Consider the following 7,534-nt stretch of genomic DNA (forward strand, 5'->3'; position numbering starts at 1 on the left):
GAAATTTTTTGAGGAAGTTATGTAAACTTCGAGGGCTCAGTATTCTCATCTGTAGAATAGAGAGCATAATAACCCCTGGATTGGTTGTTCTTAAGGATCGAAAGAAAGGACTAGATGTGATGAAATGACTATGGAAGAGTTGAAATTGCCACCATGAAGATTGAGCCACAATTAATTAGAGCATCCTTTAAACATGTCTTTTAGATGTGTTCTCTTATCCCTCCTGAAAGCGACCAGATCCATGTGATACAATGTTTTATTTTAATGCCTTTCTGCCTTCCTGTAGGAAGCTTGCCCAGCCTGATCCTTCAACTAAAGGAGCTCCCATTCAGATCGCTCCTGCGCAGACGTCTCTCTGCCTGTCTTGCTCCATAGACATGATCTATGGAAGAATCTTGGACAGAGGGCACTTGGACAAAGAGCGGAAGAGGCAACAATATACCCATTTTTAAAGATATAAAAGTGTGTAGTGCTCACTTCTGCAGCACACATATGAAAACTGGAATGATACAGAGAACACTAGCCCAGCCCTGTGTAAGGATAACACATAAATTCATGAAGCATTTCATATTAAAAAAAGAAAGAAAGAAAGAAAGAATACCGTAATGTTTAATAACTTGCCTGAGACCATGTGGTTAGTTAGTAGCAGAACTCCAAACCAGATCCCAGGACTCCATTCACTACACCAGGAAATAGCCGCTTAGAAGAGAACTTGTCCCGGCTCAGGGAAGAGGTGACAGTCCAGAGGTAGATGAGATTAGTTTTTTCTCCTCACCTCTAATTTCCTGTGATTTCTGTAGCCCCGCTACATGCTAATGGCTTGGCAGAAACTTCAAAATTAAACTTGTGAGAGCAATCACTGTTATTGGACCTCTAGGCAATTATAGTAGCTGTCAAAGGTTTTAAAGCCAACATCCAGCCTGACCCTTTCCAAATGACTCAAAAGTGGCATTTTAATGAGAAACGAAAGCAGAAAAGGTGTTTTTAATTTTTTTTAAATAAAAGCTTCTTTTTTTTTTTTTTTAATGGTCAAACTGACTGAATTTTACTGCCTATCAAAGAGTACGGGTGGGATTGTGAGACTGGGGACCAGAGAGCCCAGGGCTGTTGACTTTTGTTTGTAATGGCAGCTCTCCTAACCTCTCCCACCGCAAGCCTATTATGAGAAGCCCCACAGAGGAGTGTCAAAGGGTTAGCACCGGTTCAGCTTTATGCCCCTGAGTGTGTTTGGGATAGTAGAATTACCAGCACAGGTCCATCTGCACTTTCTTCTTTATCTCTAGGTCTGGTTAAGGCTAACCTGCCAAGATGGAGCTACTTTTAAAAATCTGTTTATCTTTATATCTATCTATCAATTATCTATCATCTATCTATGTATCTACCTATATATCTACCTGTCTTCCAGTTTTATTGAGATGTAATTTACATGTAACATTGTGTAATTTTAAGCGTACAAGGTGAGGACTTGATACATGTATGTACTGAAAAATTATTAACTGCAGTAAGTTTAGTTAACACTTTCACCACCTCGCATAATTACCATGTTTTGTTTTGTAGTAAGAACATTTAAGATCTGCTCTCTTAACAACTTTCAAGTAGTCTATAATACAGTACTGTTAACTGTCCATTAGATCCCCAGAATTTATTCATCTTATAGCAATTTGCGTATCTTAAAAAACTATTTTTGTGCTACTTTTTTAAAAGACAAAATTCACACGCCATAAATGCACCCCTTTAAGATACATGATTCGGTAGGTTTTCCCACGATCACCACTGATTCCAGGACATGTTCATCACTCTAAAAAGAAAGCTGTACCCATCAGCAGTCACTTCCCATTCCCCCTTCCTCAGGTTCCAGGGTGAGCCGGCGGGCTGAGGCTATGGGAGCCCCTAGGGAGCATCCAGGGCTGGGGGAGTCAGCCTGGGGCAAGCTGCATGAAGTCAGGCACTCACTTCACCCTGCTTTCATGCAGCAGGTGTTGCCCTGCACTGGGCTACCTGGGCTTGGGAGAAGGGGTGGGGGTGATGTAAATTTCTCTTTCCTTCCCCCTCCAATTGTCCTTTACTTCTTTACTCCTGTGCTTCACAAGAAACTGTGAATCTTGTGAAGGTGTTTTCCTGTGCAGATAGCTGTTCATATGGATGTTTCTAGGGCAAGAACAAGCTTCTGAGTTTCTACGCTGCTGCTGTTTTGCTGATGTCACTACCTCCCTTTGTAGTCTTGATTCTATTTTCCTAATGAATCATGGTGTTGAACACGTTGTTTGTGTTGTTTTTGTTTTGTTTTGTTTTGTTTTTGTTTTAAGAGAGAGAGTCCGCACATGTGTGAGCAGGGGCAGAGGTGGCAGAGGGAGAGGGAGTGAGAGATTCCTAAGCAGGCTCCATACCCAGTGCCGAGCCCTATGTGAAGCTCCATCTCACCACCCTGACTGAGATCATGACCTGAGCCAAAATCAAAAGTCTGACACTTGGGGCGCCTGGATGGCTCAGTCGTTAAGGGTCTGCCTTTCGGTTCAGGTCATGATCCCAGGGTCCCGGGATCGAGCCCCACATCGGGCTCCCTGCTCCTGAGGGAGCCTGCTTCTCCCTCTCCCTCTCCCTCTCCCACTGCTTGTGTTTCCTCTCTCTCTGTGTCTCTCTCTGTCAAATAAATAAAAATCTTAAAAAAAAAAAAAGTCTGATGCATAACCGACTGAGCTACCCAGGCGCACCACATGGTGCAGAGCACTTTTAAGTGCATACTGGTCATTTGTGTATCTGTGGAGAAATGCCCGTTTAGATCCTTTGCCAGTTTTAATATTGGATTATTTACATTTGCTGTTGAGTGGTATGGTTTCTCTCTATTTTCTGGATATACAAATCCTAGATACATGATTTGGAAATACTTCCTTTCAATTTGTGGGATGTATTTTCATTTTCTTGATCGTTTTTGAAATACAAACGTTTGAAATTTTAACACCATCCAATATACCTATTTTTAAAATTTTGTTGTTGATATTTTGGTGTCCTATTTCAGAAACCTTAATCTTAATCAAAGGTTATGAAAGTTTATGCCTATGTTTTTCTCTAAGAGTTTTATAATTTATTTATAGTTAGCTCTTAACTTTGGGTCTTTGATCCATTTTGAATTAATTCTTTTCTGTGGTGTGAGGTAAAGTTCTTACTTCATTCATACAAAGATAGTCTAACTTTTGCATGTGAATATCCAGTTGTCTCAGCATCATTTTTAAAAAGAATATTTTTTTTCACTCAGTTATCTAAGCAACCTTGTCAAAAGTCTGTTTACCATAAATTTAAGGTTTTGTTTCTGAACTGCCAATTTTAGTCCATTGATCTACATGTGACATTTATACCAATACCATATTTGTCTTGGTTATTTTAACTTTGCTTTGTTCTGTAGTTTTGAAACCAGAAAGTGTGAGTCCCCCACCTTTGTTTTCCTTTTCCAAGGTTGTTCTGCTTATTCTGAGTCTCTTGAAGAATTCTGGGACCTGTTTGTCCATTTCTTCGAAAAATCCAGGCAGGATTTTGGTAGGGATTACACTGACTGAATTTGTAGATCAACTAGGGGAGGATTACCGTGTTTACAATATTAAGTCTTCAATCCATGAACATTGACTGTCTTTCAATTTACATAGGTCTTCTTTAATTTCTTTCAATAATATTTTGTAGTTTCCATTAAATGAAACTTGCATTTCTTTTTTTTTTTTTTAAGATTTTATTTATTTGTCAGAGAGATAGAACACAAGTAGGGGGAGCAGCAGGTAGAAGGAGAAGCTGGCCAAGCGAGAGGCAGGCTTCCTGCTGAGCAGGGAGACTGATGTGAGACTCGATCCCAGGACCCTGGGATCATGACCTGAGCTGAAGGCAGATGCTTAGCTGACTAAGCTACCCAGGCATCCCAAAACTAGCATTTCTTTTATAAAATTTATTCCTAAGTATTTTATTCTTTTTGATGGTAGTGTAAAAATAATCATCTTAATTTCATTTTTAGATAGTTCATTGTAAGTGGGTAGATTGTATGTATATTGATTTTGTATGTATGTATATTGTATGTATATTGTGGATTTTTGTATATTGATCTTGTGTCCTGTAACCTTGCTGAAGTTGTTTATAAGAACTAGTTATATGTGTGTATTTTTAAATATTTTCTATATACAGTCTAAGTACATTTTATTCCTTTTTATTACCTAATTTCTTTTGGTTAGAACCTCCAGTACAATGCCAAACAGACATTGTAAGAGCAGACACCCTTGTTTTGTTCCTGATCTTAGAGAGAAAGCATTCATTCTACTGCCATTGTGATATTACTTGTGAGGTTTTCTTAGAGACCCATTATCAGGTTGAGGGAATTGTCTTCTAAGATGGTTGAGTGTTTTTATCATGAAAGGGTGTTGGATTTTGTCAAATGCCTTTTCTGCAACTATTGTGATGATCGTGATTCTCCCCATCACTTAATTCTACCAATATAGTGTATGATATTGATTGATTTTCATAAGTTGAACTAACTTTGCATTTCTGGAATAAATCCCGTTTGCTCATGGTGTATAATCCTTATGTTACTCCTCAGGTCTCCCGAAATCATGGGCTCCAAGCTCAATTGGATAAGAAATGCTTTTTACGGTTACTGAAGCCATTAGTTTGACCCTATTGTTAAATAGGAAAATGACCTGACTTCAACAGCTAGATTGAGTTCAAACTAAGATACCTCCACCTGTTTGGAGGTATGAAGGTACAGTGTTTGAGCACTGTAACTATGTAATCTCATCTCCAGGCCCAAGTACTGAACCCAGTCTGGTGTATAGTAGACATGCGACCAGCAATTTTTAAATGAATTAATTCAGTCATTCAGGAACGAATTTTAAAACAAACTCTGACTCCTTGGAGGGACCTCTTCTATAGTTCTGAACTATGGGAGGTTGTGAGGTGAGACTCTGGAGAAGCAAATATACCACACGTAGCAGGTCTTCTGCAAACACTACTGATGAAATCCTACTTTGTGATCACGAAGACTGGTTTGAGAGGTGAAAAAAACCAACTGAATTTAGAAATCAGGAGTTTTTTGGGAGTATATTTAATATGATGGCCGTTTTATATATTTCTAGTTGTTAGATGTCAATACAACACTTATTCTCCGCCATGTAGCTTTTTTCTGTATTTTCTCAGCTCTGTGCTTGTGAGAATAATGTTAACCTTGACCACTGTTTTCTTCCTTAATGACTTACACCGTCCATGGCAGAAGAGTGTGGTGGATCTCTGTTGAATAAATAAGTGAATTACAAATATATGTGGAATGAAGGGTAGATGAATGCAAGAAGAAACCAGTGGAACCGGTCTTTCTGCTAAGAATCTGGATAGCCTGCCACATTCTATGTTTGAGTCAGTGCCCCGTCCCACCTCCATCATCCCATCTCTTCCTCTAATTCTTTCCTCTTTCACCCTATAGAAAGTTACTAATCAAGGTGCAGGCCCGGAGAGTACCAGAGGCATCACCTCAGGGCAGGAGCTCAGACCCCCTCCCCAGATGACTGTATTTTGGCAAGAGTATTTTGCCAACTGTATTTTGGCAAGAGTCAGAGGTGACTCCCATGCACAGTCAAGTCCGAGAGACAGCAATCTAAAAACGTGACCAGATGATTGCTCTGGAGTTGTTTCAGTTTCACATGAATCATGGTCTCCTTAGGTACAGTTCAACCTTAGATAGTGAGAATCAGCATGAAAGGGTTTGTCCCATATTCATAAAATGAAATCAGCAAATAGTTTTTAAATCCCTATTGGATTAAGGCATCCCTTTCTGTGCTGTGAAGAGATGAGCCTGTCTAGTTGCTCTTGCAAAAAAATACCTCAGGAATGACCTGCAGGGACTTCCAAATTATCTGAGTCATCCTTTTGGATTCAAATTCTTTGTCACATCAGTTGGGACAATGAAATATTTTTATGTGAATTACATTAGCATAAGTAAGAAAAACAGATATTGAATAGACCAAGTTCAATTTTGATGGGGGAGGAAGCAAGGGAAAAAAAATCTTAGGGTCAGAGATAGTAAAAAAGGTAAAGGTTGCTTGTGGGCCTCTGCAGGCACAGTGCCAGGACCTGGGGATGCTCTACTCTGGGTGGGGAGAGGGGAAGAGAAAGAACTCAAGATACATCTCATATCCTTCACCATCTTACACCCTTCTGGGTTTGGCTGCTGAACCAATGCAATATGAGTTTTCTAACTCAGGCTTGATTTTCCTTTAATAAGAACCACCCCAAAGGATTCTTGGTGTGGCACACTGGCAACGGTGGAATAAGACATGCTTTCTTCTCCAATTTCTTTGGAGAGAGAAAGATTGATGGGCAACAATGCAAACATCTTCCTGGCACAGATGGGCCAAGCATTTTGCTCGGGGCAGTTCAGTGCTAGCACACTGAAGACAAGTTCCAAGAACCACATCAGAAGTGCTTCAGGCGGGACGCCTGGGTGGCTCAGTTGGTTGAGCGGCTGCCTTCGGCTCGGGTCATGATCCCAGCGTCCTGGGATCGAGTCCCGCGTCGGGCTCCTTGCTTGGCGGGGAGCCTGCTTCTCCCTCTGCCTCTGCCTGCCATTCTGTCCGCCTGTGCTCTCTCTCTCTCCCTCTCTCTCTGACAAAAAAAAAAAAAAAAAAAAAAAAAAAAAAGAAGTGCTTCAGGGAATGATGGAGTTGGCTGGGAAAGGAATAACAACAGGAGCTAACTATGGACTGGCTGGCTAATCACCTCTGGGGAGCCAAGCCGCAAGGCTGTGCTCTTGTGGGGAAATACTACTGGGAGTTTGCCTGGGCTGTAAGTCTTAATCGAAGTCAACGTAAGGTCAAAGACTACAGGAAGAGTACCTCGAACTCATGGATTTACAGGAGACCCTCCCTCTCTTCTTTCTCTCCCTCTAGTGTGTTACATGTTTCTCTTCTTTGTGGTGTGTGCGTTTATAATGTAAGAAATCTGAGAAGACAACTTGAAAATTGCCTGAAGAAAGACCACTTGGTGTGTGCTAACCTACGCAGATGATGTGAATGCAACACCCAAGCCTTCTTCCAATTTCATGCACCTTGATAGGCGGACACCATTTGGAGAAAGCTTTCTGTACAAAATGCTGGAGTGTGTGTAGCGTTGGGGGCCAAGAGCAGGGCACCCCAAGATGGGACACTTTAGTATGAAGATGACGTGGACTTAAAAAGGCAATCAAAACCCAGCAGATTCAGGAAAAGCTCTTTACTTCCCACACAACTGCCCCAAAGAATTTAGATAGAGGACCTGCTCCAGAAAGAGAGTTATCACCATGGATAACTACGTTTTGGTATGAACTATGCATGGTTGACAGGAAGGAACCTAGCAAAGTCCTCTTTTTGTCCCGTTGTTTTAGTGTAGCCCAGTAAACATTTATCATTTACCCTTTCTCATTCTCCCTGAAGATAGCACTCTTTTCCCGTGAAGTCCCAGACCCCTACTCCCTTCTCCTTAGTTCAGGATGACAACTATCTCTCATTTCACCTGCCTGTCTCTAGAATTTCCATGT

General features: G+C 40.9%; 1 non-coding gene across 1 annotated transcript; it reads left to right on the forward strand.

Moving 5' to 3' along the window:
- The first annotated feature begins 469 nt into the window (after positions 1 to 469).
- On the forward strand, positions 470 to 575 carry LOC125086522 (U6 spliceosomal RNA). Its single transcript, XR_007123243.1, has one exon. It is a non-coding gene; the product is annotated as a U6 spliceosomal RNA (small nuclear RNA).
- Positions 576 to 7,534: the final 6,959 nt, after the last annotated feature.

Source organism: Lutra lutra, chromosome 15 (genome assembly GCF_902655055.1).
Source record: "Lutra lutra chromosome 15, mLutLut1.2, whole genome shotgun sequence".
NCBI classification, from domain to species: Eukaryota; Metazoa; Chordata; class Mammalia; order Carnivora; family Mustelidae; genus Lutra; species Lutra lutra.